Consider the following 18,671-nt stretch of genomic DNA (forward strand, 5'->3'; position numbering starts at 1 on the left):
GGAAGACTGGTTGTTGGGTGATCTAATAAGGAGATACCTGTTTGTTAGGCGAGCTCTGAGAGAAGCCTGGTTATCAGGTTCTCTCTGACAGACAAGCATGGTGGTTTGGTCACCTCTTAAAGGGAAGGCTGACTGTTACGTGATCTGTAATAAGTGGACGCCTTGTTGTTAGATGACTTCTGACAGAGAAGTCTTGTTGTTAGGTGATGTCTGACAGAGAAACCAGTTTGTTACATGACCACTTACACAGAAGCTTGGTTGTTAGGTGATCTCTGACAGAGAAGCATGTTTTTAAGGTGACATGTGATGGAGAAGCCTGGTTGTGAGGCAACCTCTGACAGAGAAGGCTGTTTGTTAAGGCAGCTCTTAAATAGAATCTTGATTATAAGGTTGTCTCTGTCAGAGAAGACTGGTTTGTAGGTGAACTCATAGAGAGAACACTGTTTTTTGGGTGATCTAAAAAGTAGCCGCCTGGTTGTTAAGTGACCTCGGAAAGAGAAGTCTACCTAGCAGTGTTCTGACAGAGAAGACTGTTGGTAGGTGACCTCACAAAGAGAAAACTTGCTGTTAAGTGATCTGTAATAAGGAGAAGCCTGTTTATTATGTGAGCTCTTAGAGAAACACTTGGATATTATGTGACCTCATAAAGAGAAACTGGTTGTTGGGTGATCTAAGAAGGAGAAGCCTGTTTGTTACGAGAGCTCTGACAGAAAAGCCTGGTTTTTAGGTGACTTCTGATGGATAAGGTTGGTTGTTATGTAATGTCTGACAGTGAAGACTGGTTGGTAGGTGACCTCGTGAAGAGAAGCCTGGTTCTTCGGTTATCTCTAAGAAGCATTCCAGTGAAGCTTGACTCTAGAGAGGCCTTGTTGTTATGTGACCTCTTTAAGAGAAGACTGGTTGTTGGGTGATCTTATGAGGAGAAGCCCCTTGGTTAGGCGTGCTCTTACAGAAGCCTGGTTATCAGGTTATCTCTGAGAGAGAAGTTTGGTTTTTAGGTCACGTCTCCCATTGGAGACTGATTGTGGGGTGATCTGTAGTGAGTGGAAGGCTTGTGGTCAGACGATGTCTGACAGAGAATTCTTGTTAAGTCATGTCTGACAGAGAAACCTGTTTGTTACAGAGCTCTTACAGAGAAGCCTGATTGTTATGTGACCTCATAAAGAGAAGACTGGTTGTTAGGTGACATCCAAAAGAGACGCCTGGTGCTTAGGTGACCTCCAAAAGAGATGCCTGGTGATGAGGTGACTTCTGACAGAGAAGGTAAGTTGTTACATTATCTCTGACAGTGAAGACTGGTTGGTTGCTGACCTCACAAAGAGAAGCGTGGTTGTCAGGTGATCTCCAGTAAGGAGGAACCTGGTAGTCATGTGATCCATAATGAGGGTAAGCCTGGTAGGTTACCTCTGACCGAGAAGACCTATTGTTAGGTGACATCTGAGAGAGACGCCTGCTCATCAGGTTGTCTCTGACAGAGAAGAATGGTTGCTCAATCACGTCTTATAGGGAATACTGAATGTTAGGTGACCTGTAATGAGTGGAAGGCTTCTTGTTAGATGACTTCTCACACAGAAGTCTTGTCAGGTGATGTCTGAAAGAGAAACCTGTTTAATACAGAGCGCGTACAGAGAATCCTGGTTGTTACGTGACCTCATACAGGGAAGGCTGGTTTTTGGGTGATCTAATAAGGAGAAGCCTGTTGGTTAGGTGCTCTTACAGAAGCCTGGTTATCTGGTTATATGTGACAGAGAAGCATGGTTTTTAGGTCACCTCTTAAAGGGAAGACTGTTTTCTAGGAGATCGTATCAGTGGAAGGCTTGTTGTTAGATGAGCTCTGACAGAGAAGTTTGTAAGGTGATGTGTGACTGAGAAACCTGTTTGTTATAGAGCTCTCACAGAGAAGCTTGGGTGTTATGTGACCTCATAAATGGAAGGATGGTTGTTTTGTGACCTAATAATGAGAAGCATGTTTGTCAGGTGAGCTCTTACAGAGAAGCCTGGTTGTTACGTGACCTCTGGAAGAGAAGCCTGTTTGTTAGGTCACTACTGATGGAGAAGCTTGATTGTTATGTAGTCTCTGACAGTGAAGACTTGTTGGTAGGTGACCTCATAAAGAAGCCTGGTTGTTCGGTGACCTCTAATGAGGCATACAGAGAAGCCTTGTTACAGAGAAGCCTAGTTGTTATGTGACCTCATAAAGGGAAGACTGGTTGTTGGGTGATCTAATAAGGAGATACCTGTTTGTTAGGCGAGCTCTGAGAGAAGCCTGGTTATCAGGTTCTCTCTGACAGACAAGCATGGTGGTTTGGTCACCTCTTAAAGGGAAGGCTGACTGTTACGTGATCTGTAATAAGTGGACGCCTTGTTGTTAGATGACTTCTGACAGAGAAGTCTTGTTGTTAGGTGATGTCTGACAGAGAAACCAGTTTGTTACATGACCACTTACACAGAAGCTTGGTTGTTAGGTGATCTCTGACAGAGAAGCATGTTTTTAAGGTGACATGTGATGGAGAAGCCTGGTTGTGAGGCAACCTCTGACAGAGAAGGCTGTTTGTTAAGGCAGCTCTTAAATAGAATCTTGATTATAAGGTTGTCTCTGTCAGAGAAGACTGGTTTGTAGGTGAACTCATAGAGAGAACACTGTTTTTTGGGTGATCTAAAAAGTAGCCGCCTGGTTGTTAAGTGACCTCGGAAAGAGAAGTCTACCTAGCAGTGTTCTGACAGAGAAGACTGTTGGTAGGTGACCTCACAAAGAGAAAACTTGCTGTTAAGTGATCTGTAATAAGGAGAAGCCTGTTTATTATGTGAGCTCTTAGAGAAACACTTGGATATTATGTGACCTCATAAAGAGAAACTGGTTGTTGGGTGATCTAAGAAGGAGAAGCCTGTTTGTTACGAGAGCTCTGACAGAAAAGCCTGGTTTTTAGGTGACTTCTGATGGATAAGGTTGGTTGTTATGTAATGTCTGACAGTGAAGACTGGTTGGTAGGTGACCTCGTGAAGAGAAGCCTGGTTCTTCGGTTATCTCTAAGAAGCATTCCAGTGAAGCTTGACTCTAGAGAGGCCTTGTTGTTATGTGACCTCTTTAAGAGAAGACTGGTTGTTGGGTGATCTTATGAGGAGAAGCCCCTTGGTTAGGCGTGCTCTTACAGAAGCCTGGTTATCAGGTTATCTCTGAGAGAGAAGTTTGGTTTTTAGGTCACGTCTCCCATTGGAGACTGATTGTGGGGTGATCTGTAGTGAGTGGAAGGCTTGTGGTCAGACGATGTCTGACAGAGAATTCTTGTTAAGTCATGTCTGACAGAGAAACCTGTTTGTTACAGAGCTCTTACAGAGAAGCCTGATTGTTATGTGACCTCATAAAGAGAAGACTGGTTGTTAGGTGACATCCAAAAGAGACGCCTGGTGCTTAGGTGACCTCCAAAAGAGATGCCTGGTGATGAGGTGACTTCTGACAGAGAAGGTAAGTTGTTACATTATCTCTGACAGTGAAGACTGGTTGGTTGCTGACCTCACAAAGAGAAGCGTGGTTGTCAGGTGATCTCCAGTAAGGAGGAACCTGGTAGTCATGTGATCCATAATGAGGGTAAGCCTGGTAGGTTACCTCTGACCGAGAAGACCTATTGTTAGGTGACATCTGAGAGAGACGCCTGCTCATCAGGTTGTCTCTGACAGAGAAGAATGGTTGCTCAATCACGTCTTATAGGGAATACTGAATGTTAGGTGACCTGTAATGAGTGGAAGGCTTCTTGTTAGATGACTTCTCACACAGAAGTCTTGTCAGGTGATGTCTGAAAGAGAAACCTGTTTAATACAGAGCGCGTACAGAGAATCCTGGTTGTTACGTGACCTCATACAGGGAAGGCTGGTTTTTGGGTGATCTAATAAGGAGAAGCCTGTTGGTTAGGTGCTCTTACAGAAGCCTGGTTATCTGGTTATATGTGACAGAGAAGCATGGTTTTTAGGTCACCTCTTAAAGGGAAGACTGTTTTCTAGGAGATCGTATCAGTGGAAGGCTTGTTGTTAGATGAGCTCTGACAGAGAAGTTTGTAAGGTGATGTGTGACTGAGAAACCTGTTTGTTATAGAGCTCTCACAGAGAAGCTTGGGTGTTATGTGACCTCATAAATGGAAGGATGGTTGTTTTGTGACCTAATAATGAGAAGCATGTTTGTCAGGTGAGCTCTTACAGAGAAGCCTGGTTGTTACGTGACCTCTGGAAGAGAAGCCTGTTTGTTAGGTCACTACTGATGGAGAAGCTTGATTGTTATGTAGTCTCTGACAGTGAAGACTTGTTGGTAGGTGACCTCATAAAGAAGCCTGGTTGTTCGGTGACCTCTAATGAGGCATACAGAGAAGCCTTGTTACAGAGAAGCCTAGTTGTTATGTGACCTCATAAAGGGAAGACTGGTTGTTGGGTGATCTAATAAGGAGATACCTGTTTGTTAGGCGAGCTCTGAGAGAAGCCTGGTTATCAGGTTCTCTCTGACAGACAAGCATGGTGGTTTGGTCACCTCTTAAAGGGAAGGCTGACTGTTACGTGATCTGTAATAAGTGGACGCCTTGTTGTTAGATGACTTCTGACAGAGAAGTCTTGTTGTTAGGTGATGTCTGACAGAGAAACCAGTTTGTTACATGACCACTTACACAGAAGCTTGGTTGTTAGGTGATCTCTGACAGAGAAGCATGTTTTTAAGGTGACATGTGATGGAGAAGCCTGGTTGTGAGGCAACCTCTGACAGAGAAGGCTGTTTGTTAAGGCAGCTCTTAAATAGAATCTTGATTATAAGGTTGTCTCTGTCAGAGAAGACTGGTTTGTAGGTGAACTCATAGAGAGAACACTGTTTTTCGGGTGATCTAAAAAGTAGCCGCCTGGTTGTTAAGTGACCTCTGAAAGAGAAGTCTACCTAGCAGTGTTCTGACAGAGAAGACTGTTGGTAGGTGACCTCACAAAGAGAAAACTTGCTGTTAAGTGATCTGTAATAAGGAGAAGCCTGTTTATTATGTGAGCTCTTAGAGAAACACTTGGATATTATGTGACCTCATAAAGAGAAACTGGTTGTTGGGTGATCTAAGAAGGAGAAGCCTGTTTGTTACGAGAGCTCTGACAGAAAAGCCTGGTTTTTAGGTGACTTCTGATGGATAAGGTTGGTTGTTATGTAATGTCTGACAGTGAAGACTGGTTGGTAGGTGACCTCGTGAAGAGAAGCCTGGTTCTTCGGTTATCTCTAAGAAGCATTCCAGTGAAGCTTGACTCTAGAGAGGCCTTGTTGTTATGTGACCTCTTTAAGAGAAGACTGGTTGTTGGGTGATCTTATGAGGAGAAGCCCCTTGGTTAGGCGTGCTCTTACAGAAGCCTGGTTATCAGGTTATCTCTGAGAGAGAAGTTTGGTTTTTAGGTCACGTCTCCCATTGGAGACTGATTGTGGGGTGATCTGTAGTGAGTGGAAGGCTTGTGGTCAGACGATGTCTGACAGAGAATTCTTGTTAAGTCATGTCTGACAGAGAAACCTGTTTGTTACAGAGCTCTTACAGAGAAGCCTGATTGTTATGTGACCTCATAAAGAGAAGACTGGTTGTTAGGTGACATCCAAAAGAGACGCCTGGTGCTTAGGTGACCTCCAAAAGAGATGCCTGGTGATGAGGTGACTTCTGACAGAGAAGGTAAGTTGTTACATTATCTCTGACAGTGAAGACTGGTTGGTTGCTGACCTCACAAAGAGAAGCGTGGTTGTCAGGTGATCTCCAGTAAGGAGGAACCTGGTAGTCATGTGATCCATAATGAGGGTAAGCCTGGTAGGTTACCTCTGACCGAGAAGACCTATTGTTAGGTGACATCTGAGAGAGACGCCTGCTCATCAGGTTGTCTCTGACAGAGAAGAATGGTTGCTCAATCACGTCTTATAGGGAATACTGAATGTTAGGTGACCTGTAATGAGTGGAAGGCTTCTTGTTAGATGACTTCTCACACAGAAGTCTTGTCAGGTGATGTCTGAAAGAGAAACCTGTTTAATACAGAGCGCGTACAGAGAATCCTGGTTGTTACGTGACCTCATACAGGGAAGGCTGGTTTTTGGGTGATCTAATAAGGAGAAGCCTGTTGGTTAGGTGCTCTTACAGAAGCCTGGTTATCTGGTTATATGTGACAGAGAAGCATGGTTTTTAGGTCACCTCTTAAAGGGAAGACTGTTTTCTAGGAGATCGTATCAGTGGAAGGCTTGTTGTTAGATGAGCTCTGACAGAGAAGTTTGTAAGGTGATGTGTGACTGAGAAACCTGTTTGTTATAGAGCTCTCACAGAGAAGCTTGGGTGTTATGTGACCTCATAAATGGAAGGATGGTTGTTTTGTGACCTAATAATGAGAAGCATGTTTGTCAGGTGAGCTCTTACAGAGAAGCCTGGTTGTTACGTGACCTCTGGAAGAGAAGCCTGTTTGTTAGGTCACTACTGATGGAGAAGCTTGATTGTTATGTAGTCTCTGACAGTGAAGACTTGTTGGTAGGTGACCTCATAAAGAAGCCTGGTTGTTCGGTGACCTCTAATGAGGCATACAGAGAAGCCTTGTTACAGAGAAGCCTAGTTGTTATGTGACCTCATAAAGGGAAGACTGGTTGTTGGGTGATCTAATAAGGAGATACCTGTTTGTTAGGCGAGCTCTGAGAGAAGCCTGGTTATCAGGTTCTCTCTGACAGACAAGCATGGTGGTTTGGTCACCTCTTAAAGGGAAGGCTGACTGTTACGTGATCTGTAATAAGTGGACGCCTTGTTGTTAGATGACTTCTGACAGAGAAGTCTTGTTGTTAGGTGATGTCTGACAGAGAAACCAGTTTGTTACATGACCACTTACACAGAAGCTTGGTTGTTAGGTGATCTCTGACAGAGAAGCATGTTTTTAAGGTGACATGTGATGGAGAAGCCTGGTTGTGAGGCAACCTCTGACAGAGAAGGCTGTTTGTTAAGGCAGCTCTTAAATAGAATCTTGATTATAAGGTTGTCTCTGTCAGAGAAGACTGGTTTGTAGGTGAACTCATAGAGAGAACACTGTTTTTTGGGTGATCTAAAAAGTAGCCGCCTGGTTGTTAAGTGACCTCGGAAAGAGAAGTCTACCTAGCAGTGTTCTGACAGAGAAGACTGTTGGTAGGTGACCTCACAAAGAGAAAACTTGCTGTTAAGTGATCTGTAATAAGGAGAAGCCTGTTTATTATGTGAGCTCTTAGAGAAACACTTGGATATTATGTGACCTCATAAAGAGAAACTGGTTGTTGGGTGATCTAAGAAGGAGAAGCCTGTTTGTTACGAGAGCTCTGACAGAAAAGCCTGGTTTTTAGGTGACTTCTGATGGATAAGGTTGGTTGTTATGTAATGTCTGACAGTGAAGACTGGTTGGTAGGTGACCTCGTGAAGAGAAGCCTGGTTCTTCGGTTATCTCTAAGAAGCATTCCAGTGAAGCTTGACTCTAGAGAGGCCTTGTTGTTATGTGACCTCTTTAAGAGAAGACTGGTTGTTGGGTGATCTTATGAGGAGAAGCCCCTTGGTTAGGCGTGCTCTTACAGAAGCCTGGTTATCAGGTTATCTCTGAGAGAGAAGTTTGGTTTTTAGGTCACGTCTCCCATTGGAGACTGATTGTGGGGTGATCTGTAGTGAGTGGAAGGCTTGTGGTCAGACGATGTCTGACAGAGAATTCTTGTTAAGTCATGTCTGACAGAGAAACCTGTTTGTTACAGAGCTCTTACAGAGAAGCCTGATTGTTATGTGACCTCATAAAGAGAAGACTGGTTGTTAGGTGACATCCAAAAGAGACGCCTGGTGCTTAGGTGACCTCCAAAAGAGATGCCTGGTGATGAGGTGACTTCTGACAGAGAAGGTAAGTTGTTACATTATCTCTGACAGTGAAGACTGGTTGGTTGCTGACCTCACAAAGAGAAGCGTGGTTGTCAGGTGATCTCCAGTAAGGAGGAACCTGGTAGTCATGTGATCCATAATGAGGGTAAGCCTGGTAGGTTACCTCTGACCGAGAAGACCTATTGTTAGGTGACATCTGAGAGAGACGCCTGCTCATCAGGTTGTCTCTGACAGAGAAGAATGGTTGCTCAATCACGTCTTATAGGGAATACTGAATGTTAGGTGACCTGTAATGAGTGGAAGGCTTCTTGTTAGATGACTTCTCACACAGAAGTCTTGTCAGGTGATGTCTGAAAGAGAAACCTGTTTAATACAGAGCGCGTACAGAGAATCCTGGTTGTTACGTGACCTCATACAGGGAAGGCTGGTTTTTGGGTGATCTAATAAGGAGAAGCCTGTTGGTTAGGTGCTCTTACAGAAGCCTGGTTATCTGGTTATATGTGACAGAGAAGCATGGTTTTTAGGTCACCTCTTAAAGGGAAGACTGTTTTCTAGGAGATCGTATCAGTGGAAGGCTTGTTGTTAGATGAGCTCTGACAGAGAAGTTTGTAAGGTGATGTGTGACTGAGAAACCTGTTTGTTATAGAGCTCTCACAGAGAAGCTTGGGTGTTATGTGACCTCATAAATGGAAGGATGGTTGTTTTGTGACCTAATAATGAGAAGCATGTTTGTCAGGTGAGCTCTTACAGAGAAGCCTGGTTGTTACGTGACCTCTGGAAGAGAAGCCTGTTTGTTAGGTCACTACTGATGGAGAAGCTTGATTGTTATGTAGTCTCTGACAGTGAAGACTTGTTGGTAGGTGACCTCATAAAGAAGCCTGGTTGTTCGGTGACCTCTAATGAGGCATACAGAGAAGCCTTGTTACAGAGAAGCCTAGTTGTTATGTGACCTCATAAAGGGAAGACTGGTTGTTGGGTGATCTAATAAGGAGATACCTGTTTGTTAGGCGAGCTCTGAGAGAAGCCTGGTTATCAGGTTCTCTCTGACAGACAAGCATGGTGGTTTGGTCACCTCTTAAAGGGAAGGCTGACTGTTACGTGATCTGTAATAAGTGGACGCCTTGTTGTTAGATGACTTCTGACAGAGAAGTCTTGTTGTTAGGTGATGTCTGACAGAGAAACCAGTTTGTTACATGACCACTTACACAGAAGCTTGGTTGTTAGGTGATCTCTGACAGAGAAGCATGTTTTTAAGGTGACATGTGATGGAGAAGCCTGGTTGTGAGGCAACCTCTGACAGAGAAGGCTGTTTGTTAAGGCAGCTCTTAAATAGAATCTTGATTATAAGGTTGTCTCTGTCAGAGAAGACTGGTTTGTAGGTGAACTCATAGAGAGAACACTGTTTTTTGGGTGATCTAAAAAGTAGCCGCCTGGTTGTTAAGTGACCTCGGAAAGAGAAGTCTACCTAGCAGTGTTCTGACAGAGAAGACTGTTGGTAGGTGACCTCACAAAGAGAAAACTTGCTGTTAAGTGATCTGTAATAAGGAGAAGCCTGTTTATTATGTGAGCTCTTAGAGAAACACTTGGATATTATGTGACCTCATAAAGAGAAACTGGTTGTTGGGTGATCTAAGAAGGAGAAGCCTGTTTGTTACGAGAGCTCTGACAGAAAAGCCTGGTTTTTAGGTGACTTCTGATGGATAAGGTTGGTTGTTATGTAATGTCTGACAGTGAAGACTGGTTGGTAGGTGACCTCGTGAAGAGAAGCCTGGTTCTTCGGTTATCTCTAAGAAGCATTCCAGTGAAGCTTGACTCTAGAGAGGCCTTGTTGTTATGTGACCTCTTTAAGAGAAGACTGGTTGTTGGGTGATCTTATGAGGAGAAGCCCCTTGGTTAGGCGTGCTCTTACAGAAGCCTGGTTATCAGGTTATCTCTGAGAGAGAAGTTTGGTTTTTAGGTCACGTCTCCCATTGGAGACTGATTGTTGGGTGATCTGTAGTGAGTGGAAGGCTTGTGGTCAGACGATGTCTGACAGAGAATTCTTGTTAAGTCATGTCTGACAGAGAAACCTGTTTGTTACAGAGCTCTTACAGAGAAGCCTGATTGTTATGTGACCTCATAAAGAGAAGACTGGTTGTTAGGTGACATCCAAAAGAGACGCCTGGTGCTTAGGTGACCTCCAAAAGAGATGCCTGGTGATGAGGTGACTTCTGACAGAGAAGGTAAGTTGTTACATTATCTCTGACAGTGAAGACTGGTTGGTTGCTGACCTCACAAAGAGAAGCGTGGTTGTCAGGTGATCTCCAGTAAGGAGGAACCTGGTAGTCATGTGATCCATAATGAGGGTAAGCCTGGTAGGTTACCTCTGACCGAGAAGACCTATTGTTAGGTGACATCTGAGAGAGACGCCTGCTCATCAGGTTGTCTCTGACAGAGAAGAATGGTTGCTCAATCACGTCTTATAGGGAATACTGAATGTTAGGTGACCTGTAATGAGTGGAAGGCTTCTTGTTAGATGACTTCTCACACAGAAGTCTTGTCAGGTGATGTCTGAAAGAGAAACCTGTTTAATACAGAGCGCGTACAGAGAATCCTGGTTGTTACGTGACCTCATACAGGGAAGGCTGGTTTTTGGGTGATCTAATAAGGAGAAGCCTGTTGGTTAGGTGCTCTTACAGAAGCCTGGTTATCTGGTTATATGTGACAGAGAAGCATGGTTTTTAGGTCACCTCTTAAAGGGAAGACTGTTTTCTAGGAGATCGTATCAGTGGAAGGCTTGTTGTTAGATGAGCTCTGACAGAGAAGTTTGTAAGGTGATGTGTGACTGAGAAACCTGTTTGTTATAGAGCTCTCACAGAGAAGCTTGGGTGTTATGTGACCTCATAAATGGAAGGATGGTTGTTTTGTGACCTAATAATGAGAAGCATGTTTGTCAGGTGAGCTCTTACAGAGAAGCCTGGTTGTTACGTGACCTCTGGAAGAGAAGCCTGTTTGTTAGGTCACTACTGATGGAGAAGCTTGATTGTTATGTAGTCTCTGACAGTGAAGACTTGTTGGTAGGTGACCTCATAAAGAAGCCTGGTTGTTCGGTGACCTCTAATGAGGCATACAGAGAAGCCTTGTTACAGAGAAGCCTAGTTGTTATGTGACCTCATAAAGGGAAGACTGGTTGTTGGGTGATCTAATAAGGAGATACCTGTTTGTTAGGCGAGCTCTGAGAGAAGCCTGGTTATCAGGTTCTCTCTGACAGACAAGCATGGTGGTTTGGTCACCTCTTAAAGGGAAGGCTGACTGTTACGTGATCTGTAATAAGTGGACGCCTTGTTGTTAGATGACTTCTGACAGAGAAGTCTTGTTGTTAGGTGATGTCTGACAGAGAAACCAGTTTGTTACATGACCACTTACACAGAAGCTTGGTTGTTAGGTGATCTCTGACAGAGAAGCATGTTTTTAAGGTGACATGTGATGGAGAAGCCTGGTTGTGAGGCAACCTCTGACAGAGAAGGCTGTTTGTTAAGGCAGCTCTTAAATAGAATCTTGATTATAAGGTTGTCTCTGTCAGAGAAGACTGGTTTGTAGGTGAACTCATAGAGAGAACACTGTTTTTTGGGTGATCTAAAAAGTAGCCGCCTGGTTGTTAAGTGACCTCGGAAAGAGAAGTCTACCTAGCAGTGTTCTGACAGAGAAGACTGTTGGTAGGTGACCTCACAAAGAGAAAACTTGCTGTTAAGTGATCTGTAATAAGGAGAAGCCTGTTTATTATGTGAGCTCTTAGAGAAACACTTGGATATTATGTGACCTCATAAAGAGAAACTGGTTGTTGGGTGATCTAAGAAGGAGAAGCCTGTTTGTTACGAGAGCTCTGACAGAAAAGCCTGGTTTTTAGGTGACTTCTGATGGATAAGGTTGGTTGTTATGTAATGTCTGACAGTGAAGACTGGTTGGTAGGTGACCTCGTGAAGAGAAGCCTGGTTCTTCGGTTATCTCTAAGAAGCATTCCAGTGAAGCTTGACTCTAGAGAGGCCTTGTTGTTATGTGACCTCTTTAAGAGAAGACTGGTTGTTGGGTGATCTTATGAGGAGAAGCCCCTTGGTTAGGCGTGCTCTTACAGAAGCCTGGTTATCAGGTTATCTCTGAGAGAGAAGTTTGGTTTTTAGGTCACGTCTCCCATTGGAGACTGATTGTGGGGTGATCTGTAGTGAGTGGAAGGCTTGTGGTCAGACGATGTCTGACAGAGAATTCTTGTTAAGTCATGTCTGACAGAGAAACCTGTTTGTTACAGAGCTCTTACAGAGAAGCCTGATTGTTATGTGACCTCATAAAGAGAAGACTGGTTGTTAGGTGACATCCAAAAGAGACGCCTGGTGCTTAGGTGACCTCCAAAAGAGATGCCTGGTGATGAGGTGACTTCTGACAGAGAAGGTAAGTTGTTACATTATCTCTGACAGTGAAGACTGGTTGGTTGCTGACCTCACAAAGAGAAGCGTGGTTGTCAGGTGATCTCCAGTAAGGAGGAACCTGGTAGTCATGTGATCCATAATGAGGGTAAGCCTGGTAGGTTACCTCTGACCGAGAAGACCTATTGTTAGGTGACATCTGAGAGAGACGCCTGCTCATCAGGTTGTCTCTGACAGAGAAGAATGGTTGCTCAATCACGTCTTATAGGGAATACTGAATGTTAGGTGACCTGTAATGAGTGGAAGGCTTCTTGTTAGATGACTTCTCACACAGAAGTCTTGTCAGGTGATGTCTGAAAGAGAAACCTGTTTAATACAGAGCGCGTACAGAGAATCCTGGTTGTTACGTGACCTCATACAGGGAAGGCTGGTTTTTGGGTGATCTAATAAGGAGAAGCCTGTTGGTTAGGTGCTCTTACAGAAGCCTGGTTATCTGGTTATATGTGACAGAGAAGCATGGTTTTTAGGTCACCTCTTAAAGGGAAGACTGTTTTCTAGGAGATCGTATCAGTGGAAGGCTTGTTGTTAGATGAGCTCTGACAGAGAAGTTTGTAAGGTGATGTGTGACTGAGAAACCTGTTTGTTATAGAGCTCTCACAGAGAAGCTTGGGTGTTATGTGACCTCATAAATGGAAGGATGGTTGTTTTGTGACCTAATAATGAGAAGCATGTTTGTCAGGTGAGCTCTTACAGAGAAGCCTGGTTGTTACGTGACCTCTGGAAGAGAAGCCTGTTTGTTAGGTCACTACTGATGGAGAAGCTTGATTGTTATGTAGTCTCTGACAGTGAAGACTTGTTGGTAGGTGACCTCATAAAGAAGCCTGGTTGTTCGGTGACCTCTAATGAGGCATACAGAGAAGCCTTGTTACAGAGAAGCCTAGTTGTTATGTGACCTCATAAAGGGAAGACTGGTTGTTGGGTGATCTAATAAGGAGATACCTGTTTGTTAGGCGAGCTCTGAGAGAAGCCTGGTTATCAGGTTCTCTCTGACAGACAAGCATGGTGGTTTGGTCACCTCTTAAAGGGAAGGCTGACTGTTACGTGATCTGTAATAAGTGGACGCCTTGTTGTTAGATGACTTCTGACAGAGAAGTCTTGTTGTTAGGTGATGTCTGACAGAGAAACCAGTTTGTTACATGACCACTTACACAGAAGCTTGGTTGTTAGGTGATCTCTGACAGAGAAGCATGTTTTTAAGGTGACATGTGATGGAGAAGCCTGGTTGTGAGGCAACCTCTGACAGAGAAGGCTGTTTGTTAAGGCAGCTCTTAAATAGAATCTTGATTATAAGGTTGTCTCTGTCAGAGAAGACTGGTTTGTAGGTGAACTCATAGAGAGAACACTGTTTTTTGGGTGATCTAAAAAGTAGCCGCCTGGTTGTTAAGTGACCTCGGAAAGAGAAGTCTACCTAGCAGTGTTCTGACAGAGAAGACTGTTGGTAGGTGACCTCACAAAGAGAAAACTTGCTGTTAAGTGATCTGTAATAAGGAGAAGCCTGTTTATTATGTGAGCTCTTAGAGAAACACTTGGATATTATGTGACCTCATAAAGAGAAACTGGTTGTTGGGTGATCTAAGAAGGAGAAGCCTGTTTGTTACGAGAGCTCTGACAGAAAAGCCTGGTTTTTAGGTGACTTCTGATGGATAAGGTTGGTTGTTATGTAATGTCTGACAGTGAAGACTGGTTGGTAGGTGACCTCGTGAAGAGAAGCCTGGTTCTTCGGTTATCTCTAAGAAGCATTCCAGTGAAGCTTGACTCTAGAGAGGCCTTGTTGTTATGTGACCTCTTTAAGAGAAGACTGGTTGTTGGGTGATCTTATGAGGAGAAGCCCCTTGGTTAGGCGTGCTCTTACAGAAGCCTGGTTATCAGGTTATCTCTGAGAGAGAAGTTTGGTTTTTAGGTCACGTCTCCCATTGGAGACTGATTGTGGGGTGATCTGTAGTGAGTGGAAGGCTTGTGGTCAGACGATGTCTGACAGAGAATTCTTGTTAAGTCATGTCTGACAGAGAAACCTGTTTGTTACAGAGCTCTTACAGAGAAGCCTGATTGTTATGTGACCTCATAAAGAGAAGACTGGTTGTTAGGTGACATCCAAAAGAGACGCCTGGTGCTTAGGTGACCTCCAAAAGAGATGCCTGGTGATGAGGTGACTTCTGACAGAGAAGGTAAGTTGTTACATTATCTCTGACAGTGAAGACTGGTTGGTTGCTGACCTCACAAAGAGAAGCGTGGTTGTCAGGTGATCTCCAGTAAGGAGGAACCTGGTAGTCATGTGATCCATAATGAGGGTAAGCCTGGTAGGTTACCTCTGACCGAGAAGACCTATTGTTAGGTGACATCTGAGAGAGACGCCTGCTCATCAGGTTGTCTCTGACAGAGAAGAATGGTTGCTCAATCACGTCTTATAGGGAATACTGAATGTTAGGTGACCTGTAATGAGTGGAAGGCTTCTTGTTAGATGACTTCTCACACAGAAGTCTTGTCAGGTGATGTCTGAAAGAGAAACCTGTTTAATACAGAGCGCGTACAGAGAATCCTGGTTGTTACGTGACCTCATACAGGGAAGGCTGGTTTTTGGGTGATCTAATAAGGAGAAGCCTGTTGGTTAGGTGCTCTTACAGAAGCCTGGTTATCTGGTTATATGTGACAGAGAAGCATGGTTTTTAGGTCACCTCTTAAAGGGAAGACTGTTTTCTAGGAGATCGTATCAGTGGAAGGCTTGTTGTTAGATGAGCTCTGACAGAGAAGTTTGTAAGGTGATGTGTGACTGAGAAACCTGTTTGTTATAGAGCTCTCACAGAGAAGCTTGGGTGTTATGTGACCTCATAAATGGAAGGATGGTTGTTTTGTGACCTAATAATGAGAAGCATGTTTGTCAGGTGAGCTCTTACAGAGAAGCCTGGTTGTTACGTGACCTCTGGAAGAGAAGCCTGTTTGTTAGGTCACTACTGATGGAGAAGCTTGATTGTTATGTAGTCTCTGACAGTGAAGACTTGTTGGTAGGTGACCTCATAAAGAAGCCTGGTTGTTCGGTGACCTCTAATGAGGCATACAGAGAAGCCTTGTTACAGAGAAGCCTAGTTGTTATGTGACCTCATAAAGGGAAGACTGGTTGTTGGGTGATCTAATAAGGAGATACCTGTTTGTTAGGCGAGCTCTGAGAGAAGCCTGGTTATCAGGTTCTCTCTGACAGACAAGCATGGTGGTTTGGTCACCTCTTAAAGGGAAGGCTGACTGTTACGTGATCTGTAATAAGTGGACGCCTTGTTGTTAGATGACTTCTGACAGAGAAGTCTTGTTGTTAGGTGATGTCTGACAGAGAAACCAGTTTGTTACATGACCACTTACACAGAAGCTTGGTTGTTAGGTGATCTCTGACAGAGAAGCATGTTTTTAAGGTGACATGTGATGGAGAAGCCTGGTTGTGAGGCAACCTCTGACAGAGAAGGCTGTTTGTTAAGGCAGCTCTTAAATAGAATCTTGATTATAAGGTTGTCTCTGTCAGAGAAGACTGGTTTGTAGGTGAACTCATAGAGAGAACACTGTTTTTTGGGTGATCTAAAAAGTAGCCGCCTGGTTGTTAAGTGACCTCGGAAAGAGAAGTCTACCTAGCAGTGTTCTGACAGAGAAGACTGTTGGTAGGTGACCTCACAAAGAGAAAACTTGCTGTTAAGTGATCTGTAATAAGGAGAAGCCTGTTTATTATGTGAGCTCTTAGAGAAACACTTGGATATTATGTGACCTCATAAAGAGAAACTGGTTGTTGGGTGATCTAAGAAGGAGAAGCCTGTTTGTTACGAGAGCTCTGACAGAAAAGCCTGGTTTTTAGGTGACTTCTGATGGATAAGGTTGGTTGTTATGTAATGTCTGACAGTGAAGACTGGTTGGTAGGTGACCTCGTGAAGAGAAGCCTGGTTCTTCGGTTATCTCTAAGAAGCATTCCAGTGAAGCTTGACTCTAGAGAGGCCTTGTTGTTATGTGACCTCTTTAAGAGAAGACTGGTTGTTGGGTGATCTTATGAGGAGAAGCCCCTTGGTTAGGCGTGCTCTTACAGAAGCCTGGTTATCAGGTTATCTCTGAGAGAGAAGTTTGGTTTTTAGGTCACGTCTCCCATTGGAGACTGATTGTGGGGTGATCTGTAGTGAGTGGAAGGCTTGTGGTCAGACGATGTCTGACAGAGAATTCTTGTTAAGTCATGTCTGACAGAGAAACCTGTTTGTTACAGAGCTCTTACAGAGAAGCCTGATTGTTATGTGACCTCATAAAGAGAAGACTGGTTGTTAGGTGACATCCAAAAGAGACGCCTGGTGCTTAGGTGACCTCCAAAAGAGATGCCTGGTGATGAGGTGACTTCTGACAGAGAAGGTAAGTTGTTACATTATCTCTGACAGTGAAGACTGGTTGGTTGCTGACCTCACAAAGAGAAGCGTGGTTGTCAGGTGATCTCCAGTAAGGAGGAACCTGGTAGTCATGTGATCCATAATGAGGGTAAGCCTGGTAGGTTACCTCTGACCGAGAAGACCTATTGTTAGGTGACATCTGAGAGAGACGCCTGCTCATCAGGTTGTCTCTGACAGAGAAGAATGGTTGCTCAATCACGTCTTATAGGGAATACTGAATGTTAGGTGACCTGTAATGAGTGGAAGGCTTCTTGTTAGATGACTTCTCACACAGAAGTCTTGTCAGGTGATGTCTGAAAGAGAAACCTGTTTAATACAGAGCGCGTACAGAGAATCCTGGTTGTTACGTGACCTCATACAGGGAAGGCTGGTTTTTGGGTGATCTAATAAGGAGAAGCCTGTTGGTTAGGTGCTCTTACAGAAGCCTGGTTATCTGGTTATATGTGACAGAGAAGCATGGTTTTTAGGTCACCTCTTAAAGGGAAGACTGTTTTCTAGGAGATCGTATCAGTGGAAGGCTTGTTGTTAGATGAGCTCTGACAGAGAAGTTTGTAAGGTGATGTGTGACTGAGAAACCTGTTTGTTATAGAGCTCTCACAGAGAAGCTTGGGTGTTATGTGACCTCATAAATGGAAGGATGGTTGTTTTGTGACCTAATAATGAGAAGCATGTTTGTCAGGTGAGCTCTTACAGAGAAGCCTGGTTGTTACGTGACCTCTGGAAGAGAAGCCTGTTTGTTAGGTCACTACTGATGGAGAAGCTTGATTGTTATGTAGTCTCTGACAGTGAAGACTTGTTGGTAGGTGACCTCATAAAGAAGCCTGGTTGTTCGGTGACCTCTAATGAGGCATACAGAGAAGCCTTGTTACAGAGAAGCCTAGTTGTTATGTGACCTCATAAAGGGAAGACTGGTTGTTGGGTGATCTAATAAGGAGATACCTGTTTGTTAGGCGAGCTCTGAGAGAAGCCTGGTTATCAGGTTCTCTCTGACAGACAAGCATGGTGGTTTGGTCACCTCTTAAAGGGAAGGCTGACTGTTACGTGATCTGTAATAAGTGGACGCCTTGTTGTTAGATGACTTCTGACAGAGAAGTCTTGTTGTTAGGTGATGTCTGACAGAGAAACCAGTTTGTTACATGACCACTTACACAGAAGCTTGGTTGTTAGGTGATCTCTGACAGAGAAGCATGTTTTTAAGGTGACATGTGATGGAGAAGCCTGGTTGTGAGGCAACCTCTGACAGAGAAGGCTGTTTGTTAAGGCAGCTCTTAAATAGAATCTTGATTATAAGGTTGTCTCTGTCAGAGAAGACTGGTTTGTAGGTGAACTCATAGAGAGAACACTGTTTTTTGGGTGATCTAAAAAGTAGCCGCCTGGTTGTTAAGTGACCTCGGAAAGAGAAGTCTACCTAGCAGTGTTCTGACAGAGAAGACTGTTGGTAGGTGACCTCACAAAGAGAAAACTTGCTGTTAAGTGATCTGTAATAAGGAGAAGCCTGTTTATTATGTGAGCTCTTAGAGAAACACTTGGATATTATGTGACCTCATAAAGAGAAACTGGTTGTTGGGTGATCTAAGAAGGAGAAGCCTGTTTGTTACGAGAGCTCTGACAGAAAAGCCTGGTTTTTAGGTGACTTCTGATGGATAAGGTTGGTTGTTATGTAATGTCTGACAGTGAAGACTGGTTGGTAGGTGACCTCGTGAAGAGAAGCCTGGTTCTTCGGTTATCTCTAAGAAGCATTCCAGTGAAGCTTGACTCTAGAGAGGCCTTGTTGTTATGTGACCTCTTTAAGAGAAGACTGGTTGTTGGGTGATCTTATGAGGAGAAGCCCCTTGGTTAGGCGTGCTCTTACAGAAGCCTGGTTATCAGGTTATCTCTGAGAGAGAAGTTTGGTTTTTAGGTCACGTCTCCCATTGGAGACTGATTGTGGGGTGATCTGTAGTGAGTGGAAGGCTTGTGGTCAGACGATGTCT

This window comes from Manis pentadactyla, chromosome 4 (genome assembly GCF_030020395.1).
Source record: "Manis pentadactyla isolate mManPen7 chromosome 4, mManPen7.hap1, whole genome shotgun sequence".
Lineage (NCBI taxonomy): Eukaryota > Metazoa > Chordata > Mammalia > Pholidota > Manidae > Manis > Manis pentadactyla.